General features: G+C 42.1%; 1 protein-coding gene across 1 annotated transcript in view; it reads left to right on the forward strand.

Moving 5' to 3' along the window:
* Positions 1 to 8,001: 8,001 nt before the first annotated feature.
* PLXNA1 (plexin A1) overlaps positions 8,002 to 25,331 on the forward strand; it is a gene marked incomplete in the record, with an annotated part of 497,669 nt that continues 480,339 nt past the window's right edge. Inside the window, 1 exon segment of the mRNA XM_077451741.1 lies at positions 8,002 to 8,632.

Raw genomic sequence — 25,331 nt, forward strand, 5'->3', positions numbered from 1 at the left:
GCTCACGCACACCAGCGAGTGCGGAGTGATCTCCCGGCTGAGCCTGCACTGCCACTCAGCCTGGAATAATCACAAAGAGCGGGTGTCCCCCGCTGTGTCATGCAGCTGGCCATCCACTATAACAAAGCCCCACCTCCTCATCCATGATAGACAGAACACTGATTTCTTTTCGCAGCATTGTATCAGTGGTCAGTTGACCGTCTATCATGGATGAGGAAGCGGGGCTGTGTTACAGTGGACGGCCGCTGAACAGTTAAGACTGCAGCTGCATGACACGCTGTGTGTAATCAAGTTACTGGCAAGGCTGCAGATGGGCACTGATGAGGATACAGATGGGCACAGTGAGGCTGCATTGTTGGCACAGTGAGGCTCCAAATGGGCACAGTGAGGCTGCAGATGGGCACTGATGAGGCTGCATTGTTGGCACAGTGAGGCTGCAGATGGGCACAGTGAGGCTGCAGTGATGGCACTGATGAGGCTGCAAATGGGCACAGCGAGGATGCATTGTTGGCACTGATGATGCTGCTGATGGGCACAGTGAGGCTGCATTGATGGGCACAGTGAGGCTGCATTGATGGGCACAGTGAGGCTGCATTGATGGCTCAGTGAGGCTGCATTGATGGGCATGGTGAGGCTGCAGATGGGCACAATGAGGCTGCATTGTAAGCACTGATGAGGCTGCAAATGGGCACAGTGGGGGTGCATTGTTGGTGAGTATGACACATTGGGGGTTATTTACAAAAGGCAAAATCCACTTTGCACCGAAAGTGCACTTGGAAGTGCAGTCGCTGTAGATCCGAGGGGGGCATGCAAGGAACATGAAAAATAGCATTTTAGCACATGATTGGATGAGAAAATCAGCAGAGCTTCCCCTCATTTGAGATCTACCCCTTAGATTTAGACAGATGGCACTTCCAAGTGCACTTGCAGTACGCTTGTAGTGCAAATGGACTTGCCTTTCCTAAATAACCCCCCTTATCTTTTAAAGTATTATTCTATTAAGGCATTATATTACTAATTATCTTTAAAGTATTCTTTTATTATAGTATTTTATTATGAATGTGGGTTTGTCATGTGACCTCCATGAAATGAGCTTGCCACCTCCCTGAAATGAGCTTGCCACCTTCTTGAAATTAGTTTGCAGGTTGGGATGTCTGCCACACGATCACATGATGTTAACAGAAGACGGTAATTGTTTTTTTAGCAGTCAAATATGATTTTTCTTCATTTTAACTTTTATTGGAATTTTTTTTTTTTTTTTTTTTTACTTGAGTTCTGCTTTAAAGTCCAAATTCTGCAAAAAAAATTCTTGCTAATGCAGTCCTCCAGAGATAAGAAAGTTTAGTTTCAGCTTACTTTTTTTTTTCAGCAAACACTCTGGAAAATAAAATGGCGGCAGTTGCAATATTTTATGCCACACGCTATTTGCGCAACGGTCTTTCAAATGCAATTTTCTTGGGAAAAAATACACTTCTCTGAATTAAAAAAAAGTTAGCCCAATTTTTTTTTGTATATTGTGAAAAATTATGTTATGCTGAATAAATAGATACCTAACATGTTACAGTTTAAAATTGTGCACGCTCGTGGAATGGTGACATACTGCGGTACTTAAAAATCGTAATAGACGACGCTTTAAGATTTTTTAATGGTTATCAGTTTAGAGTTACGGGGGGGGGGGGGTCTTTTGCTATAATTACTTCTCTTGCTCTAATGATCACGGCGATATCTCATATGTTTGATTTGAACCCCGTTTACATTTGTGGGTGCGACTTACATATGCCTTTTTGTTTGTGGGGTGAGCGAGCACGCGGCGAAGGGGGTGCTTTAAAAATATATTTTTTTTTTTCCTATTCATTTTATTTATTTATTTTTACACTGTTCCTTAAAAAAAATAAAAAAAAAGTGATCGCTTTTACTGCTGTTTTCATTCCTTGTGACAGTAATAGGCAGTGACAGGTACTCTTTATAGAGGCATCGGGGTCTATAAGACCCCAAAATTCCTCCTTTGTTCTTAAAATTATTCAAAATGACAAAATCTGCATTTTGGAATACTGTGGATTTTTTAAAATCTGCGATGTCGCTTTTGGGTTAGTACATCGGAGACCCGATCAAAGCCAATTCCAGCTTTGTTTGGGACTCTGGCCAACTGGTGGACGTGCCGGCTGGAGACCCAGGCGGATCGGTGGATAGCGGCGGGAAGGGGGGGGGTAACGTCCCCTCCCGCTGCTCATGATAATGTCTGAATGGCTGCTGAGCCACATCAGTTATCACCAGAAAGTCAACCACCAGCTCTAAAAAAAACGGTACTGGGGTGGTGGTGAAGCCTGCAGCTGCCCTCCCTCTTTGAATGACAATTGTACCCAAATTATATTTTTATCATTTTTTCTCACACAAATAGAGCTTTCTTTTGGTGGTATTTAAAGCGGAGGTCCGCCCACACCTGCAAAAATGAAAAGCCAACAGCTACACATACTGCAGCTGCTGGCTTTTAAGAATGGACACTTACCTGTCCTGGAGTCCAGCGATGTCGGCACCGCAGCTGGCCCTACTGCGCATGTGCAAGCCACAGCTGCACTCTGCTACTGGCCCAGTGGCGGGGGGAGGGCGCAGGAGAGAGCCGAGCTGCTGACATAATTTGCCACGGCCTGGACTCCCAGAAGTGGGGACAGGTATTCACCCCCCAAAAGGTGCCAAATGTGGCAACCGGGGGGGGGGGGGGGAGACAAATGAGCGGAAGGAAGTTCCACTTTTTAGTGGAACTCCGCTTTAATCACAACTGGGGTTTTTTTTTTTTTTTTGCTAAACAAACAAAAAAGACCAAAAATTTTGAAAAAAAAAGTTTTTATAGTTAATTATAAAATTTTAAACAGGTAATTTGTCTCCTTATGCCGCATACACACGACCGGACTTTTCGAGGGACTAGGTCCGACGGACTTTCGGCGGAGTTCTGACGGAGTTCTGACGGACTTTCCGAATGAACGGACTTGGCCACACACAATCACACCAAAGTCCGACGGATTCGAACGTGATGACGTACGACCGGACTAGAATAAGGAAGTTCATAGCCAGTAGCCAATAGCTGCCCTCGCGTCGGTTTTTGTCCGTCGGACTAGCATACACACGAGCGGATTTCTCGGTAGGAACTGGGTCCGGCGGAGTTCCGGCGGAAAAATTTGAAACATGTTCCATTTCTAAAGTCTGTCGGATTTTTGCAAATCAAAAGTCCGCTGCAGCCCACACACGATCGAATGGTCTGCCGGAATCGTTCCGTCGGACCTTTGATGTCGAAAAGTCCGGTCGTGTGTACGTGGCATTAAAGTGGTTTTCCACCCAAAAAAATGCATGAATGGGCCTAAAAAAAATAAAAAAAAAATTTGGAATTTTTTTTTTTTTTACTCACTTCTACATGGCTGTTGCTAGGGGGTCCCTCGTAGTCTGCCTCCTTCAGTGCCTGGGCTCTTGACGTCACTTCCCCTCGGCACAGGAAAGGCTCAGCTCTGCCCCCTCCCTCTTGTCAATCATCTGGGACACGTGACAGGTCCCAGATGTTTGCGTGGCCAATCACGGCGCGTGGCGCCGCTCGCGTATGTGCAGTGCCGGCTGCCCACAGTCACAATGCCAGAATCGCCGAACGGAGGGGGAGACGAGGGGGGCTTCGATCCCCCACATTGCTGGACCCTGGGACATGTAAGTGTCCGATTATTAAAAGTCAGCAGCTGCAGTATTTGTAGCTGCTGACATTTAATTTTTTTTTATAATGGGAACACCACTTTAATTGATGTGTGCTGATGAGGCAGCACTAATGGGCACTGATAGGCTGCAGGGATGACCTCTGATCAGGACGCACTGATGAGGAGGCACTGATAGGTGGCACTGATGGGTGGCCACTGATGGGCACTGGAAGGTGGCACTGATAGGCAGCACTGATAGGTGGCACTAATGATAAGGCACTGATTGGCAGCACTGATGGACACTGATAGGTGGCACTGGTGGGCACTGCTTAACAGAACAGATGGGCATTGGTAGGTGGCACTGGTGGGCACTGCTTAGCGGCAGTGGCTGTCAGTGTGTGGAACTGATGTCCCGCTTACACAAGCCAGTAATCAGCTTATTTTTTTCTCCTCATGCTGAAAAAAGATAGTCCTTTCAAACCAGTGGTAAAATTTCCCTCCACCTCTAGATGGCGCTCCTTTCTGGGCTCAGTGACAGCCAGCACAATTACATGCGCCACCTGTGAGTAAAGGCTGTCATAGACACACCCCAATGTGGGTGTGCCATCACACAAGCCTAAGATCCTAATACTGCCACACAAAATGTACCACAGTAAGCACCGCCCACCGCCAACGCTGTCAGAGATAAGGGAGTACCTGTGATGTCACCAAACCAGTACAAGTATTTTTCATGTTGGGGAAAAAAAAAAGACCCAAATATTTTTTTACTTATAAATAGGATGACCGCCCCGTCAGGGCAACTATTGGTGAGCGATTGGTCATGTGGGCAGAAAGCTGACCAATCTCCTGACATCATCAACGGCTTCAACATTAGTCATGTGACTCTATATCTGTCTATTTCCTTTTAAATCTATCTATAGGTTTATTATCTATCTATCTGTTTGTTTCTATCTAAATATATCTATCTATCTGAATCAATACATCTAATATTCATCTATCTACATGTTTATCTATCCATCGAAATGTCTATCTATCTTCCTATCTATAGCTAGTTATCTATATATCCAAATCTATCTACAGGTATATCCTACTATTCATCTATCTATCTATCTATCTATCTATCTATCTATCTATCTATCTATCTATCTATCTATCTATCTATCTATCTCTCTCTCTCTATTTTTTTATTATCAATCTATCTGTATATCTATCTATTATCTCTCTCTAGATAGATAATATTTTTTTTATTATCTATCTATCTATCTATCTATCTATCTATCTATCTATCTATCTATCTATCTCTATCTATTACCTATCTTTCTGTTATTATTTTTATTCTCTCTCTATTTATTCTATTTTATTATCGATCTATCTATATAGCTATCTATTATCTCTCTAGATGGATAATTTTTTTTATCATCTATCTATCTATCTATCTTCCTATCTATAGCTAGTTATCTATATATCCATCTATCTACAGGTATATCCTACTATTCATCTATCTATCTATCTATCTATCTATCTATCTATCTATCTATCTATCTATCTATCTATCTATCTATCTATCTATCTCTATCTATTACCTATCTATCTGTTATTATTTTTATCTATCTTTCTCTCTCTATTTTTTATTATCTATCTATCTATCTATCTATCTATCTATCTATCTATCTATCTATCTATCTATCTATATTACCTATATATCTATTATTATGTTTATTATCTATCTTTCTCTCTCTATTTTTTTTATTATCGATGTATCTATATATCTATCTATTATCTCTCTCTGGATAGATAGATAGATAATTTTTTATTATCTATCTATCTCTATATACTGTATGTGTGTGTTGATCTTTGTACAGTATATCTATCCAACTATAAATATCTATCTATTTATCTATCAACCTCTATTTGTTTGTATCTAGTTCTTATTTCTCTATCAATCTCTATATTGATCTGCCTCTATCTAACAATCCATATATCTATTTCTAAATCTACATTATCTATCTCTATGTATGCATTGCTATATCTGCCTATCTATCCTGAACATATATCTATTAGATTGTAAGCTCTTATGATCAGGACCTTACTGAATTGCTATTCTCTCTCTCTCGCTCTCTCCGGTCACACAAGGGTTACCAGCAATCCCCTCCTATCCCCACCATAGCCCCTCCCCGCCCCTCCATTGGCCCGGCGCGCCCTCTGGCGGCCAAGCGGTGGGAAGGCAGCGCCCTGGGAAGTGAGATCGAGGCTGGAGTTCCAGTGGAGCCCTGCGCTGCATTCCATCCCATCCCATTCATGCTGAGCTGCTACATTGTAACCAGGAGCCGGGAAGTCGGGGATCCGGCGGGGATGGCTGGTTGTCGCAGTAAGTAGCCCTCCCGGTCCGCTCTCCTCCGGGGAACTTTTCCCTTCCTTCCTTCTCTCCCTCCTCGGATCTGCTGCTTAGAAGGAGCCGGGTTCCTGCTGTAATGTGCCCGGCGCGATCGGCTGCTGTGCCCGGGCTGCCAGCGCCTCGGGTGTCGGGGGTGTGGAGGGGGAGATCGGGGACAGAGGTGGGGGGGAGATCGGGGATTCTGTTCTGTAGATCGGGGCACCGAGCCTTCTACACCCCGCTAATGCTGCCTGAGCTCACCATGCCCGACAAATTGATTTTTGTTTTATTTTTTTTATCTTTTATTTTATTTTTTATTCTTGTGCACAGATCTGACATCTAAGTGTGATTTATTGTTTTATTTTTATTTAAAAAAAAAATTCTTTTCTGCACAGATCTGACATGCAAGCATGCTCCCAGTGAGCTGCTCTGCTTTTATTAATTTTTTATTTTTTGCACAGATCTGATGTGCAAGCATGCTCCCAGTGAGTGGTGCTCCTTGCAGCCAGCTGCCCCTCACCCCCCTCCCCCCAGTCCCCTGGTCCATGCCATGCTGCAGTTTCTGGAGCTGGGAGAGGCTGCACTGCGCTCTCTCCACTTGTGTTGCATTTTGTGTGTCTGGCTGGTGTCAGGGATGTGGTTCTATTGCTGATGTTCCCCGAGACTGCAGGCAGAGGGGGGGAAAGACAGGAATACCAAATGCTGTACACCCCCCCCCCCCCCACCCGCCCCCTCTCCCGGACGAGCCCCCACAGTTGATCCCTCTTGGTATAAAAAGTGCCTACGCTTACCAGCGATCAAAGTTTACAAATTTTTTTTATGTCCTGTTATGATCTAAACAGCTATGTGTATTAATGTTGTCCCTAGGTAATATATTTTTCCATATATTTTGTTTACATTTTTTTTTTTTTTTTTAAGTATATATTACAATATACACACACTATACTTCCTGATATATAATATAGCAAAAAAACAAAACACGTAGCGAACATTTTTTTAATTTTTTTTATATATATATATATATATATATATATATATATATATATATATATATATTTTGGGCATATGTGTTTTTTATTTTATTTTTAATGCTATATTATATATCAGGAAGTATAGTGTTTGTGTAAACCATAAATACATTTATATAACACACCATACTTCCTGATATATAATATAGCAACAAAAACACGCATATCCAATATTTTGAAAAAAATATTATAATTTTCTTTCATTAAAAAATATATTTTCTAATGTACTATCAATATTTTCATTTAAAAAAAAAATATATTTTCTAATATATGTAATATCACTAATAAAAAAAAAAAAAAAAGGAAAAATTTTTTTTTAAAATAAAAAATATTATTTTTTAGTGTGTATGTATGTATGTAATGTGTGTGTGTGTGTGTGTGTATATGTATGTATGTATGTATGTATGTATGTGTATATATATATATATATATATATATATATATATATATATATATATATATATATATATATATATATACACACAATTTCTTAGTTATAAACAAATACGTATTTATTTTTTTTGGCCTTGCATTCCCAGCATCTGTTTACCTACAACTGGTCATGTCATTAGCAGATGGCATTAGTTCCTCTCCGGCTCACGCCGCTAGTTTAAATGGCATTCCTATAGGATCAGGTTATCCGAGTGGCAGGTCTCATGCAGGAAGAGGCTGTGTATGTATTAGTTGTAAAAGCCTCCCCTCCCCTCCCCATCTGATTTTTCTTGGCCAAACTGTTGTAATCACCTTGCCCTATGGTCAATCGGTGCGTATTTTATTTATTTATTTTTTAAATTATGAATTGTTTTTTGGGACTTGGCTCCTTAACGTGTTGGCTGCCGGAGAGCCCCTGCAGCGTACTGCGGCGGCACAGGGGTTAAGTATCCGTGGCTTGAATTGGGAGGATTTTTTTTTTCTTTCTCTCTCTCTCTCTCTCTCTGTTCAGCTCCTTTACCACTGCAGTGTTGAGAAGTACCGGGAGACAAATGGCTTTGTATTGGACCTAACGAGGGGGCTCTGTGTTTGGAAGTGGGGGTCAGGTAGCGGCGTGCATTGTCAGTAACGTAACCCTGGAGATTGCGTTGAGATCTGAGGCTGTGAAAATAAAGAAATCAAAGCACAAAAAAGAGAGAGAGAGATGAAGGCGATTTGGCTAGGAGTCTGGTCGTGGTGGGCGAAAAAATGATTTCTGTCTCTCTCCTCAAATCCTTAGCCTGTGACAGTTGGAGATGTGCACGGCGGCTGAATGACTGGTTACCCCGGGGTGTATAGGCACCTGCAGTAGATGGCACCTTCCGCTAACTGCTCAACGCTTTCGAGAAATATTACACCCTTTGCAGAGGTGCAATAGCCAAATCTCATCTCCTTTTTTTGGAGGTCTCGCGGAGAGAGGTGGATGTTTGGCTGACGGTCCGGAGGTGGATTCCTCTTTTCTTTGGGAATTACCAGAGAAATAGCATTTTAACCCTTCTGCCTATGATGCTTCCTATGGGCTATCGTTACATCCAGGACTCGTGTTTTCCTCCAGCTTTCCATCGGTAGCGATTGTTAGATCTATTTGGGTGAGTTCGAGGTTGCAGGTTTTTTTTTTTTTTTTTTTTTCTTTTCTTTAATGCTACAGAAGAATTACAAGATCACAGCCATTTGTAACTTGGATTTCAGATTTTCGTGCCTGGAAGAGTCTTTATTGGTTTTCAAGACCATAAAACGTTAGCTGCATCTAGAAGAGGGTTTACGATTGTGTGTGTGTGTGTGTGTGGTGATCTTGACCTGCACAGTTGAGGTGAGGTGTGGGGGCTTTAAAAACAAAGTTCTGTATTCTGCACCCCGGGGTTATTAGGGAGCTTGGGCAGCTTTGTGTTGGGCACCTCAGGGTTGTTGAGAAGGCAATGTAGTGGTGTTGTACACCCCAGGGTTATAAGAGAGCCCTTGAAGCATTGTATTATGTACTCTATAGTTATTAGGGAGCCTGACTATGTTATATTATGTAACCTAGATTGAGCACCTCAGGATTGTTGGGAAGCCAATGTAGTGGTGCTCTACACCCCAGGGTTATAAGAGAGCCTGTGCAGTTTTCTATTATGTGCCCTATAGTTATTAGGGAGCCTGTACAATGTTGGATTATGTACCCAAGAGTTAGGAAACCTTTGCATTTTGGTATTTATACCCCAGAGTTATTGGTGGGCTTTTCTTTTGCAATGTTTTATGCATGTTATGTGGCTTTTGCTGTATCTCATTATGCACCCCATTGTTAGGAAGTCTTTGCAATGTTGTTGTTCACCCCAGATTTACGTGGGGCCTTTGAAATGTTGTATTATGCACCCCAGAGTTTTTAGGATGCCTTTGCAATGTTGTATTTTCTACCCTAGAGTTAGGGAGCCATTGCTGTGTTTTTTTTGTTATCCACCCAAGGGTTATTAGGGAGCCAGGGGAGTTTTATGTTATGCACCCCAATGTTGTTAGGAAGCCAGGGCAGTTTGGAGTTGTGAACACTGGTGTTTAAGTTCTGCCAGTTTTGTGTTATACACCCTAGACCAGTGATGGAGAACCTTGGCACCCCAGATGGTTTGGAACTACATTTCCCATGATGCTCATGCACTCTGGAGTATAGTTGGGCATCATGGGAAATGTACTTCCAAAACATCTGGGGTGCCAAGTTTTGCCATCACTGCCCTATAAAGTTATCAGTCTGTGCAAAGTCGTAATATGTACCTTTTATTAGGAAGCCTAGGCAATGTTCTATGATGCAACCCTGAGTTTTGTGGCGGTTTTAGAATGTTTTATGCACCGTAGAATTAGGGATCCTTTGGAATGTTGTGTGCCCCCATATTAATAAGGGACATTTTCTTAAACAACCCATTATTAGGGAGCCAGGGCAGTTTTAGGGTATGCACCCCAGTGTCGTTAGGGAGCGGGGGAAGTTTTGTGAACTTGATGTTATGAAGTCATGGCCGTTTTGCACCCTATAGTTATCAGGGAGCCTGTGTAGTGTTGTCTTGTGCATCCCAGGGTTATTGGGGAGCCTGTGTAATAATGTTCTGCACCCCGAGGTTATGAAAGGTTTATTGTGCACTACGGAATTACTAAGGAACCGCTGTGTATGTAAATCTTCTTGCCTCCACTACGTAATAGGCTTATGGCATGGAGGCAGTGCAAAGCGCAATGATGGTGTATGTATATACCAACCAATCAGAAATCACCAGTAATGATTAGAGAGCAGACTGTAAAGGTGAGTGCCGTGGGTTACATTACCTCATCTCTTGCCAATTACCATAAGTAAGCCAGTATGTGCATTTGTGTCTTTGCGAATGGAAAGGCTGGCTAAGAATGAGCACACTTGCAAATTTGCAGGTCTGACCTATCGGCAATAATGATTCTGTTCTATCATGACGCGGTACCTCCTCCTTATTTTATGATCCTGCAGAACATGTGGCTGGTGGCAACACCAGAATGCAGACATTGTCAGTGCCAAGGAGTGAGATTATGTTTTTTTTTTCCTAAGTATTGTTTTGCTGAACAAATACTCTTCTCTTTTTTTTTTTTTTTTTTTTTTTTTTTTTTGTCTTTGGCAGTGATTCAGTAAAGAAAAGTTGTCAGCCGGTTGGCTTGGTGAAGGTGCCAGGCTGTTTTAGCACAAATAATATCTGCTATAAAGACCCATTTTCTCTTCTGTAGAAAAGGTTTTTAGGAGGATCTGGTTAAAACCTGATGACCAATGGTAATTTACGTAAAGCTGTCTTGTAGCGCTGGGGTCCTGGGTTCAGAGTACTTTTATATTGTATGTTCTGGCAGCTTTGCCAGCTTAGGATGTACTAGTTTCTTTGTGTAAAACCAAAAACATAAGTTAACTGGCCTCTACCTAAGATCCAAGGAAGCTGTCTTTTATAGTTGTGTGGTATAGTAGATTGCATGCTTCACTGGCACCGGGACACAAGTGACTGTAATGCCCCATACACACGGTCGGATTTTCCGACGGAGAATGTGCGATCGAAAAATCCGATGGTGTGTGGGCTCCATCGGGCTTTTTCCACCGGATTTTCCGACACGCAAAGTTTGAGAGCAGGATCTAAAATTTTCCGACAACAAAATCCGATCGCATAAATTCAGATCGTGTAGTAGACAGTTCCGACGGATGAAGTGCCATGCATGCTCAGAATAAACTAAGACACAAACTATTGGCTACTGGCCTGTTTATAGTCCCGGCGTACGTGTTTGACGTAAACTCGTTCAGAACGAGTGCGACCGTGTGTATGCAACACAAGTTTGGGCCAAAATTCGTCTGAAAAAATCCAACGGATTTTGTGGTCGGAATGTTCGACCGTGTGTATGGGGCATAATGATCTCTTTTTTATTGAAGGACCAGAATATTTTGGGGTCTATATAAAGGAGTAAGCTGGTGATAAGAAAGTGGTGTTCATATATAGTTCCCATAAACGCGATAATCCTTTTTTTGCTCTTCAATGATATTAATAATTGTAATGATAATAAATGATATTAATTACTATTACAATAATAAGTAGAGAAATGGCAATACTAAAGTAATAAGTGTTTCATAATTATTTAAAAAAAAAACTTTTCTTTTTATTAATTAATCTAGGAAAGTATTATAGAAAAATGTGTGAATTAATACATTTATTATACTTTTTTATTTTTTTTCCTCCTCTATAAAACATTAATATTAAAAAATAACGTGCCAATAAACAAAAATTATATATATAATTTTTCAAAAAAAGAAAAAGGGATATATATATATATATATATATATATATATATATATATATATATATATATATATATATATATATATATATATATATATATATATATATATATAAATATAATATATTTTTTTTTTATTAAAAAAATGGATAACTCCTCTTAGGTTTATGCATCAACCTTTTTTGTGTATTCATATAATATAATATATTTCAGCATTTGTAATAAGTGAACGGAGTTACTGCAGAAGTAGGCAGACCACCTCTCCACTTTAAAACAAGTTCCCCCTCCCCCACCCTATACTCCCCCCTGTCAAGACCTTTCCACATGTCCACAGCAAATGGTTCCAGATACCCCGGGCTTAAACAGTCGCAGCTGCTGGCCCTGCAGGAAAGACTTTTTTTCCATGCCCTTTAACCCCAAGCTGCCAAGAAGGTGGTTGTGCTGTTATAGGGCTGTGAATAAAGGGGGGGCTGCTGTAGCTTTTGATGGTTCAAGTTATAATGTTAAGCTTGCTTTGACATTTTATTGCCGTCTGCAATACATTTTTTAATAATAATAATAAAAAATATATATATATATATATATATATATATATATATATATATATATATATATATAGAGAGAGAGAGATATTATTCAACCATGACTCCCTAGCTGGTGGGTGGCTACAAATTCCAGCACACCCCCGCCACCACTGCAAGCTCCAGTGGGGGCAGCTATCTTTGCCAACTGGTCTCTAAATGCATTTATTTTTTTTCCTACTGCTTTATTGTAAGAACTATGAATCAAATGTTTCCTCTCCATTCGTTTTCCAGGGCTGTTTGGAGTCTATGGGGCAGTTCTTACTTTAGGTACAGTAATCTTCTTTCTATTAAAGTAAACCCAAAAACATAATATTGCAGCTTACATACCAATTCTTAGATGGGGCAGATGTGTTTAGTTTCATTTTTCTTCCTTTATTTCCACCTGGTGATCCTTCCAGTAACTCACTTCCTGTACCGAGTGACAACGCTCACTCACTGAGTGTACAGAGCAGCAGAGTTGTCAGTCTAGTACAGGAAGGGTGTTAGAACTGACTAATAAAATGGAGCTTACAATCTAAGGTCCCTGTCTCACCTACTAGGTCCAATTTAGAAAGGAGCCAATTGACCTACCAGCATGTCTTTTGGAGGGTGGGAGGAAACCGGAGTACCCGGAGGAAACCCACACAAGCACAGGGAGAACACACAAACTCCATACAGATAGGGTCCTGACTGTGATTTGAACTGGGAACCTCAATGCTACAAGGCAAAACTGCTGAATCCTGGACGTTGTCCTTTGCTTCACTGGCCCCCTTCCCCTGGGACAGTCTACGCTCTTCCTGGTTTGGGCGCCCCTGTCTCTGGAGGGGTCTGCGCTCTTCCTGGTTGGGCCCCTCTACCCCCGGGGCGGTCTGCGCTCTTCCTGGTTGGTTGGGCCCCTCTACCCCCGGGGAGGTCTGCGCTCTTCCTGGTTGGTTGGGTCCCTCTACCCCCGGGGCGGTCTGCGCTCTTCCTGGTTGGTTGGGCCCCTCTACCCCCGGGGCGGTCTGCACTCTTCCTGGTTGGTTGGACCCCTCTACCCCCGGGGCGGTCTGCGCTCTTCCTGGTTGGTTGGGCCCCTCTACCCCCGGGGAGGTCTGCGCTCTTCCTGGTTGGTTGGGTCCCTCTACCCCCGGGGCGGTCTGCGCTCTTCCTGGTTGGTTGGGTCCCTCTACCCCCGGGGCGGTCTGCGCTCTTCCTGGTTGGTTGGGCCCCTCTACCCCCGGGGCGGTCTGCACTCTTCCTGGTTGGTTGGACCCCTCTACCCCCGGGGCGGTCTGCGCTCTTCCTGGTTGGTTGGGCCCCCCTACCCCCGGGGCGGTCTGCGCTCTTCCTGGTTGACTGCCCCCCCCCCCTCCCGTCCCCGGGACGGTCTGCGCTCTTCCTGGTTGGACCCCTGCCCCTGGGTCTGTCTCTTCTGTTTGTCTGGCCTTCTGTTCCTGGCTGGTCTGTGCTCTGGTTGGATGGCGCCCTGCCTTGTTGGAGCCCTCTAGTCCCTAGGATGATCTGTGCCCTGCCTTGCCAGCCCCATTTAGCTTCTGTTTGTGTTCAGCTTGTATTTTTCCTTTCAGGAAACACAGAAGTGAGTCAAATCCTTGTCCAGAGCGACTCAGGACTAGAGTAACCTTTACTGCAATCATTTCCTGCTGCTTGCCTGGAGACGGGCCTTTAGTGATGCCTACTTCATCCTGACTCATACTGGCCAGATGTGACGGCTCATGATTACCGTCCTCGCTACAACAGTATCAATTACCTTCCGAAAATTAAAGTTGGCTAATTATGTTTATTTTAATGCCATTTCATCTTAAACCCGAAGAGCCATAAATCTAATTATTTTTTTTTATTTTTTTTATGAAAACTAAGCAAACAAATAATGTAGGTTTTAAAGGAGAACTCTGCAGAGTATTGATTTTGTAATGAAGCAATGTTACATTCAATTAAATACATTTTTGGTTTTTCTTTTTTAAGTTCAGATTGAAAGGAAAACTTAAAGTATGAAGACTGCCATTGCTTTTCTCTCATTCCAAAAATACCAGTTGCCTGGCTGGATTCAATCCTATCTGCCCCCGCCGTACATTAAGTTTGCCAGTAGAGGTATCTGACTTTTCTGTGACTTCCCTGTTGTCAGTTCTTTGGTGACTTTGAAAGTATTCAAGTCACTTGATTGGCTTGACAGCCAGCCAAGTAGCATTTTTTTGAAGGTGGTCAACTTTGGTACTATATATATTCATTTTTGTACAGGTCATCATTCAGCCTGTTGGTGTGGCGCGCCGCAGCCTGATGCCGTGGCGCGCCGCAGCCTGATGCCGTGGCGCGCCGCAGCCTGTTGCCTTAAAGGCATAGTCCACCTTTTGCAAAAAAATGTGTTAAAATAAATGTGCATTTGATACATTTAAGCTCCATAGCATTGCTATCTTCTCAATTAGTGAGTCATGAGTGCAATGTGTAAGCTCCTACATGGTCTCCCCCCCCCCCCCCCCCCCCCCCAGCCCCAGGTCCGTATGGAGGTAGGTACTTTTTGGTTAGAGGCTGGGTGAAGTAAATATGGGGCTACATCACCGCACTTTTCGGTACAATCTATGGCTTCAAATTCTAATGGATGATGTGGCAGTGTACTGTTCGTAGAGATTTAGGTAAGAAGTGGGGTGGTTTGAAGGTGGGGAGTTGAGGAACGTGACTATGTTTTGTGTTAGACCATGTTTTGTGTTATATCCTAGATCTAGGGGACACCAATGCATAATGTGAATGAGCCCCCCAAAGCTACCTGAAGCGCTGAAGTGAGAATGGAAAATTGAAAAAGTTGGCCAACTCTTTCCACGCAGGATCTCGCCGTTGTTCATAAAGGGGTTGGTCAATATTAATGCAGTAATTTGAAGGTTCTTGTACAGTTCCTCTGCGCATTCAACCGGTCGTTTAAGCTGGTCATGTGACTCGCCTGTCATCAGTAAGTCATAGTCAAGATTAAAGGGAGTTTTTCATGGGACATTAATCCAGGGGGGGTGGTGGGTTTGCTCAAGGCTCTCAGCATGGTTGTAGAGCCAGTTGGGCGGCCAGGCGATGGTGAGCTCTATTGTTTTGGATTTGGTTGACCTGGTAGACTTGTTTGGGTAGGTTTTGAATAGAGCCTCTTGTGTCCCCTGGGGGGGGAGTGCCGGAGATAAAAATCCAGCCATGGATGCTGAGAGAAGCCTTGAAAAGTCAACAAGGCTGAATGACCAGGGACACGCCTGATGCAAATGAGTCCCAGCGGTGGACATGATTGGCACCGCTGACAGACGGCACGCATACGGACAACTGCATGGCAGTCAGGCCAGGATTTGTGTCGTCGCCACGGGGAAAACGTGCAGCTGTGGGGCAGAGTGTATGGCAATATTGGGGAAAGATTTAGTGCTGTGCGTTGGGGGAGTAATATTCACATGGGGATTTGTGAATTTGTTTTTGCAAATGATGAACATATTAGATGGTACTATGGGCCTGATGAGTGCAGGTCTTGGGTGGTCGTGCTTGGTACGCAATCTTATTGTACAATCTCATTTACCAAAAGAAACTTGTATAAGCCAATCAATTTGCAATAGCACAAACCCTTTTATATTACATAGTTGGTAAATCGAAAGGAAATTGTACAATGGGGTTGTGTAATGGTCAGCTATACACACTATCAGATTATCTGCTGAGTTTTTCCTTCAGATTTACCAAAACCATGTAGTAGAAGGGCCGGCCTGATTGCACACACATTGAAACTCCTAAGGTTTGTCCTCATATTATATGGTTTTGGTAAATCTGAAGGAAAAACTCAGCAGATAATCTGATAGTGTGTATGGGGCTTAACAGGCAGTGAGGGGCACTTTGGATCATCGGTGGTCACGTTTGGAAGTCTCTGTGGTCCTTCCTTTAAATGATAGAACAAGTCCAGCAAAGTACCCCAGGAGATTGTAAAATCAGCATGGCCCCCTCTAAAGAATCCATGTTACCAGCTTAAACATTTCAGATGACAGCACAGAAAATAAAGTATCAAATGCTTACCTGCATTTCTTCCATTCCATGAATTGTGTATAGTTCACTTGCAATTGCCTTCTCCTTGGAAAGTCTAATTGTGGTCTGTGCTGGCCCAGCTCCTAAGCCCCTCCCTTCACCACACGTTTTTTTTTTTTAGAGCTGCTGACAGGGAATATTAAAGTGTCACTGATCTGAGTTTGCTGGGTGCGAACATCACATTCAAGATGGCAGCAGTTGAAGGGCTTTTGGATGTCTACACAAGAATGGCTTTTAGGCCTCCTGCACACTGGACGTTAAATAACGTTATAAAAACTTCAATAGCTTTGCAGTGAGTTTTTCAACTTTTTTTTTTTTTTCAATAGAGTTTTTCCACGTTAGCGTGGTTATTTATTTTTTGAAGAAAATACATTTTAAATTTTTTTTTTAATGGATCACAAATGTTAAACGCTGGTGAGCGAAGTTTTTGAGCGTTTATCAACGCTTATCAGTGTTGGAGCGTTTTTACAGCTGAAAAATGTCTCAGAACCCACTAGTTTTTGAGGTGTGTATTTATTTTTTTTATTTTTTATTTTACACCACTGCCCAAAACTGCTGACAACAGCCTATGTATGCATGGACACATAGGATAACATGATGGAGAGTTGAATGACTGTAGAAAAGAAAAATTCTACAGGCAAAAACAGCTGCTGTAAAACCGTTGAAAAACATCCAATGTGCATGAGGCCTAAGGCTCCGTTCACACAGGGGGCGACGCGAGGCGACACGACTTGCCGTGCCGCGACCTGACAAGTCGCCCCCGTTCTGTACTACGGAACCGTTCTAAGAGGAGCGACTCGAGTCGCTCCGACTTAGAAAAAAGGTTCCTGTACTACTTTTGGGCGACCTCAGGGCGACTTGCATTGACTTCTATACAGAAGTCATTTGCAAGTCGCCGCTGAGGTCGCGGCAGGTCGCGGCGAGGCAAGTCGTGTCGCCTCGCATCGCCCCCTGTGTGAACCGAGCCTAAGGCACGGTTGCCACTGCTGCGACCTCCAAAGTTGTGCGACTTGCTTGGGACTTCCTTGCCATTTGCTTGCGACTTTTGTGATTTAGCATTGCAATCCGTGGCACTCAAGTTGCAGAAAAGTAGTGCAGTAACTTGTTTTTTTCTGCGATTTGAGTCAATTTGATTAGGACGGCACCCATTCGAATGTTTTGACTTGTAATGCGACTTTGTGTGTTTTATGAAGAGCTAAAGAAAGCTCCGCCACTGTCCCATTGCCATGATGCGGCAGCGGACACACTGATTGTCTACAGTAACCTTTAGCTCATGCATATGTAGCATTTTGTAGATGCATTTTGGTGGGACTAATGGCGTCATATGGTGCTAGGCGATGGGAGGGGCCTGTTTGCTCTCTGATTCTGATTGGTGGATATTCATTTAAATACATTTGCACAATTTTATGACCTGCCTGATGAAGGGTTCCGAAACGTTGCACTGTTCGGGATGTGATATTCAATAAAGAAACCATTTGGACATAACTGAATATAATAATAATTATTGAAGATCCTTGGTGTGCTGGTGAATATTTTACGTTCTTTGTGTGTTGCAAGTCACATGAAAAGTAGCAGCAGTGTGGACTGGGGCCTACAGATAGATAACATGCCTAACATTCCTTAAATGCACATATGATCTAATAGGAAGACTTTTCTTGAAGTGACTGGTCTTGCAACGGGGTCTTCTTTTATAAAGCAAACCTTATCTGGGAGACACACAGGGGCTCCATTGTGAATACTTTCCTTATGGTGACAAAAGGGGGAGATGGGGGGGGGGTCATGAAAGTAAGGATATACTTTACAAACATTTAAAAAGTGTGCAAAAGGTGGTCTCCACAGATGTATTGTAAGTTCAGTCTATTTTTATTTGCCAGGACAATAGATCACAAGAGAGCCAACACGTTTCCATGTTCCAACATTCACTTCATCAGGGCTTAGATGCTGATAATAAATATGGAAAACAATAAGACACATAAAATAATTGATGTAAAAATAGTTTATTTGGGCTGCCAGTTGGGCAGCCTCACTACCATTATGACAAACAAATCTCTTCTTATTCATGTGTTGGACTTTTACTGCTGCAGAAACTTTTTTTTATTATTTTTATTTTTTATTTAATTATTTTTTTATGAGCTTGGTTTCACTTGCAAGTTAAGTACCTTATTGATTGACATGCTGAATCCCCAAGAGGCTCAGCAGCAGCTTTTGTTCCGGTGACCTCTCGTCATGCTGCAAATCATTAAAACAATTAGTCTTGAATTGATTGGGTTAATCCATTTAGCTTTTATTACTAGAATATCAGATTGTTCCTTGGTGGATAGGATCAGTGTGTGTGGTTTTGTTTTGTGTTTTTATTTTTTTCCTCTTCACCCCTCGGTTGCCTGCGTTTCATTGTAATCTGACCACTAGGTGGCAGCAAAATGAGAAGGAATATGCAAGCGACCTTTGCTGACCTCGCTTTGTGAAAATGCTTCTTTCCTGGCTGTCATTCTGATTCAGTGGCGTCGGTACACATGAGTCGCCATACCAAAGCAAGTGCGCACTGCAGGAGTTTTGACCTCACTTGCTACATGCTTATTTTGGATCCATGAGTGTTGCAATCATATGATTTATGCAGAAAAAAAAAAATCTCAGCACAAGCTGCTTTGTCTGGAAGTTATCACATTAGTGTATGTTTCATTAAGTGTTCATCATCTTCTTTGGTAGTCATTAGACACACAGAAGCCAATTAACCTACCAGCATGTCTTTTTGGAGTGTGGGAGGAATCGGGAATACCTGTAGAAAACCCGGACAAGCACAGGGAGAACATGCACACTCCAAGCAGATCGTGTCCTCACTGGGATTTGAACCATGGACCCCAGTTCTGCAAGGCAGGAGTGCTGACTACCAAGCCACTGTGCTGCCCAAATCGTATTCATGTGTTAATGTTACAGTGTAATCTTTTTAAATCTGTGTCTTTCATTAAAATCCTTAAGGATCCTGCCATGGAGGTCCTTGTTCAGGTACTTCCTGTTATATGGTGACAACACTCTGTCCCTGTCTTCTAGTTGTGCTCTTGTTTTGTTGCCCTGTCACATGGAGTTGCCATGGAGGGTGCAAGTGGCTGTTTTAATGAAGATTACAAAGTCATGGTTTACTGTTACCACCATCGGGAAACCCGCCCTGAGAAGTGTCACACAGCCTTTTTATGGAGGCAGGAGGTGGCTGTAAAGAGGCCGCAGGAGATCAGCAACACTGAGATGCAACAAAGGATGTTTTTTTTTTTTTTTTTTTTTATGTTTCTATACTTCTTTTTTTTTTATTTTTTTTTTTTATTTAATAAAAAGTTAGATAAATATATTAATATAATATAATAATTAATATTAATATAATATAAACTATATTAAAAAATAAAGTAGAAATATGGGAGGAAAAAAGTATAACTATAAAAAATGGCTACATATAATCTATGAAAGGAAAATATATATTTATAAATTCACTTCTCATGACCCCTGAGTGCCGCTGTTGCTTTTGGGGTGTGTGTGTGTGTATGTATGTGTGTGTGTGTGTGTGTGTGTGTATATATATATATATATATATATATATATATATATATATATATATATATATATATATATATATATATATATATATATATATATATATATATATATATATATATATACTCTTGTGCTCATAAGTTTACATACCCTGGCAGAATGTATGATTTCTTGGCCATTTTTCTGAGAATATGAATAACACAAAAACATTTCCTTCACTCATGGTGAGTGTTAATGGCTGAAACCATTTATTAATCAACTGTGTTTACTCTTTTTTTAAATCCTAAATGGCAATTGGGTAATTTCAAAAAAAGTTTCAAAAAGTTTACATACCCTGGTGATTTTGGCCTGATAACATGCACGCAAGTTGACACAAATGGGTTTGAATGGCTATTAAAGGTATAAATCGCATCCTCACCTGTGATCTGTTTGCTTGTAATTAGTGTGTGTGTAAAAGATCAATGAGTTTCTGGACTCCTGACAGACCCTTGCATCTTTCATCCAGTGCTGCACTGACGTTTCTGGATTCTGAGTCATGGGGAAAGCAAAAGAATTGTCAAAGGATCTGCAGGAAAAGGTAGTTGAACTGTATAAAATGGGAAAGGGATATAAAAAGATATCCAAGGAATTGAGAATGCCAATCAGCAGTGTTCAAACTCTAAGAAGTGGAAAATGAGGGGTTCTGTGAAACCAAGCCATGGTCAGGTAGACCAACTAAAATTTCAGCCACAACTGCCAGGAAAATTGTTCGGGATGCAAAGAAAAACCCACAAATAACTTCAAGTGAAATACAGGACTCTCTGAAAACATGTGGTGTGGCTGTTTCAAGATGCACAATAAGGAGGCACTTGAAGAAAAATGGGCTGTGCATGGTCGAGGCACCAGAAGAAAGTCATTACTACAAAAATGCCACAAAGTATCCCGCTTACAATACACCAAACAGCACAGAGACAAGCCTCAAACCTTCTAGCACAAAGTAATTTGAAGTGATGAGCCCAAAATGGAGCTTTTTGGCCACAACCATAAATGCTTCATTTGGAGAGGAGTCAACAAGGCCTATGATGAAAGGTACACCATTCCTACTGTGAAACATGGAGGTGGATCGCTGATATTTTGGGGATGTGTAGTTACAAAGGGACAGGGAATTTGTTCAAAATCGATGGCAAGATGAATGCAGTATGTTATAAAAAAAAAAAAAATACTGGAGGAACATTTGCATTCATCAGCCGGGAAGCTACACATGGGACGTACTTGGACATTCCAAAATGACAATGTTCCAAAACACAAGGCCAAGTCCACCTGTCATTGGCCACAGCAGAATAAAGTGAAGGTTCTGGAGTGACCATCTCAGTCTCCTGACCTCAATATCATTGACCCTCTTTGGGGAGATCTCAAAGTGCAGTTCATGCAAGACGGCCCAAGAATTTACAGGAACTGGAGGAATTTTGCCAATAGGAATGGGCAGCTTTACCATCTGAGGAGATAAAGGGCCTCATCCACAAATATCACAAAATACTTTTAGCTGTCATTGATGTTAAAGGGGGGAAATGGTATTAAGAACTGGGGCTTTTGATCAGGGTCATTTAGGTAATTTCTGTTGCCATTTATGATTTAAAAAGAGTAAACACGATTGATTGATAAATGGCTTCAGCCAAACACTAACCATGAGTGAAAGAAAGGTCTTAAAGTCTTTGTGTTATCATTCATATTCTCTGAAAAATGGGCAAGAAATTATAAACTCTGCCAGGGTGTGTAAAACTTATGAGCACAACTGTGTGTAATTAAATATATATATATATATAATTTTTATTTTTTTCCCCCTCCTTGGAGTCTTTATTTAAACAAGGCCGTTAGTGTCTGATAAAGACCTCACACGCTCTGTAATATTTAACTTATTCATTGCCAGGCCTGGGGTCTAAACTGGGGAATTGGGTGTCTGCGATCACATTAAGCCCTGTTCCAGCGAGCGGATTCTCAGCGTTCGGGCCTGCGGGGGAAAATCTTATTGAATACAGCTATGAATAGTTAATATCATACACACATCATCGCTCTGCTGAGTGCTGGCTGAAAAGGCTGCTTAACATCTCAGACATCTATAGACTTCGATTGTTTTCCAGTCATTATACCGAGTTCTCGCTGCCGCGACAGCGTATGTTGGCCTATACATTATACATTTTCATACAGAGTAAGGGCTAAGCAAAAAAAGTATAATTTTTATCTGGGTACGTTCACACTTGTGAATTTCATGCGTTTTCTTTTGTGCTTTTTGATGGGGGTGTGTGGTGTGTTTTTTTTTTTTTTTTTTTTTTTTTTCTTAAATGTGCTTCCATTGAAGTCCGTAGGACCATTGGAGCCATAAGCTCACTATGGAACCGCAAAAGAAATACCCACATTACAAATGTGACTGGCCCTCATAAACAATAGTTGGATTTCACATTTTGTCCTTGGGTTTTTTTTTTTTGTTTTTTTTTCTTCTGGAATTTTGGTGAGCTTTGTCTATTTATTTCAGATCTGTGCAGTAATCCAGTGTGAGACTCCCTGTAATAAAGACTACTCACTGCTGCTTTCTCTCCTTGTGCAGGGTGACTGGTCTCGTCTCCACCCCCTCCTGTCATTTTATGCAGGCAGCCTGTAGTAGGTGGAGCCTGCTGGGACCCTCCCACAGCCCTGCTCTCTGCACAGGCTATGTACAGCACAGCGATGATGTCACTACAACGTTTGCATGATAAAAATCTGGGTTTACAAAGGCATTTGGTGCACACTGAATAGTTTTATACCCTGTGCGACTATTGAGGAATTTATTTAAATTTTTAGTTTTTGTTTCCGGTGTTCTTAAATCATCAAATGGAGTCCCATGCTGTATTGGTGGGATCAGTGCACATATGATGGGCTGTTAGTAGATGCTGCTGTTCTGCATGGAATGGGAACAGCGCTAGAACATATAGAGCAGGATTTCTCAACCAGGGTTCCATGGAACCCTGGGATTCCCCCAGAGGTTGCTAGGGGTTCCTTGAGCAATTTCTGCCTCTCAGATAAGTTTCCACTGACACCATTGATCTTTTAAAGTGGTTGTAAACCCTTACAAACCACTTTGACCTACAGGTAAGCCTAGATTAAGGCTTACCTGTAGGTCCAAGAAATATCTCCTAAGCCTACACGGTTTAGGAGATAGTTGCCAAAAGACAGGCACCGCTGTCTACGGCACATGCGCCGTAGACAGCGGCGCGCAGACGCACTGAGCGGGTCGCTGTTAATGGCGATATGCCGTGAGTGGCGGCTCCCGTGCGCACGCGCGGGAGTGACGTCATCGCGGCTCTGTCGAATGACAGCGCCGGAGCAGCGAGACCCACCAAGAAGATGGAGGCTCCGTACACAAGGGGACAGCGGTGACTTCGCTGGCTCCTGTGTCAGGTAAGTGACACATAATGGACTACTATGCGATTAATAGTAGTCCATTATGCTTTACCTTTGCAGGGAATCAAAGAGGAAGTAAACCCATCAGATTTCACCTATAACAGAAATGAAGGGGGACCCTGATGTAAAGGGATTCTCTGAAGAGGGTACTCTGATAGGGATCCAAATGTAAGGAGGACCCTCATGGGGATTTTCTTAGCCAATGGTTATTTTTAAAATATACAATGTGGCCCTCATACTGAAATGTTTGGAACTCCCTACTGTAGACCCAGTAGAAGGCTGCAGCCATCCCGTAAGAGACAAATTTTATCAGAACACTGCTGGTGAAATCATCAGGAGCGATTGCTGAGGTATAAGGTCCTTTTTAAGACCTCCACCAGCACTCCATCCAGGTGAATTGGTTATCCTGAATATTGCTACAGCCAGCAAACCAGGCTGTTTCTAGAGTAGCTTGTGGTAGGTAATTAATTAATTTTTAATACATTTTTAAATTTCTATAGCTCTTTTCTCCCCGGGGACTCAAAGTGCTTTATCTGCTATTGGGGCAGATGGTGAGGCGGCCATGTTTAGAGCGCTCTGTGGAATATCGTACTAGGGCCAATTTGTAGACAAGAACCAATTAACCTACCAGCATGTCTTTGAGGCGTATCAGGACTCCAGAGTACCTGAAGGAAGCCCACATAAACATCGGGAGAACATGCAAACTCCATGCAGATAATGTCTTGACTGGGATTGAATCTGGGGACCCCAGTGGTACTAGGCAGAAGTTTTAAACTTAAACTTGAAGCCACTGTGCTGACTCCAGGTACATTTTAAAGGATTTTTATTCTGTTATAGTAATTTTGATGGGTTTGGTTTTTGAGCTGTGTCTGAGGAATGTCTCCCTCACAGTGTTCTTTGTTACCTTTTCACTGCAGGACGCTGGGAATCCTAGCCATTAACTAGTTTCCCAAGTGAGGGGGGGGGAGGTTAAAGGTTGCTCAGGCAAAAACCATGTGACTGTCTCTGAAAACTCTTCCATGTGTGACCTGAGAGGACGCGGCTCTTTTTGTTGTGTGAATGGAGGGTGGTGACCTCTAGATTTCTGACCTTCTCTCCATTTGCACATTGGGACACCCCCCCACCTTCCATTTCCAATTCTTTTAAACCAGTTTTTCTTTTAAGACTCCCTGCTGCTAAATAAGGGTGTCATGTGACCTGCGCTATTCTAGCCATATAGAACTACAAAACCGATCCGGATTAAAAGCTTTTTAGTCTCGTTTGGCAACAGCGTACCAGCTGTATCATTGATGTTTCCTCTAATTGGAGGTTTGAAATGAAAACAAAACATGGCGGTGGCGATATTATAACAATTGGGCTTCATGTACACGGGACGTTTTTTTACAACCTCTCCTAAACGATTTAACCGATAGTAACCCACGTTTAAAACGTCCGTTTTGCCGCGCTTACATGCCGTGTTTATCAGTGTTTTGCCGCATTTGCGTTTTTAGAAGTGTTTACAGGCATTTTTCATTTTTGCCTATTTTTTTTTTGAAACGCAGCTTAGAAGCGCTTGGCCCTTGAAATGCCTCTAAACTCAGCTTCTGAACCCATTTGCGTTCCAAAAAAAAAGCCTCTAAACTGAACTGTAAACGACCCTGTGTACATGTACTAATAAGATAACATAGAGGAGAGTTCAGGAGCAGTTGGAAAAAAAATGCCCAACTTCTCCTAAACGTCTGTTTAGCAGCAGCAGTGTACGTGAGGTCTAAGCTGATCTGAGAATACGCACGGGGGGGCTAAGGAAACATTTAAACCCAACAGTCCTCCATATCTGAATGTATGTAAAAGTTGGAAATTTTTCTACAATATTTAGAGCCAGATTGTCCAACCATTGGATTTAAACACGAGTGGAACCACCTTTTGCTATGGTCATGGAGGTAAGAGAAGTTGTAGGGTTCCTAATGGGAAACTTGTAGGTCCTAAGTTGTATATAAAGCCAAAGTTCAATTAGTAT

This window comes from Lithobates pipiens, unplaced genomic scaffold (assembly GCF_037356315.1).
Source record: "Lithobates pipiens isolate NorthernLeopardFrog02 unplaced genomic scaffold, aLitPip1_a1.2 Scaffold_23, whole genome shotgun sequence".
Lineage (NCBI taxonomy): Eukaryota > Metazoa > Chordata > Amphibia > Anura > Ranidae > Lithobates > Lithobates pipiens.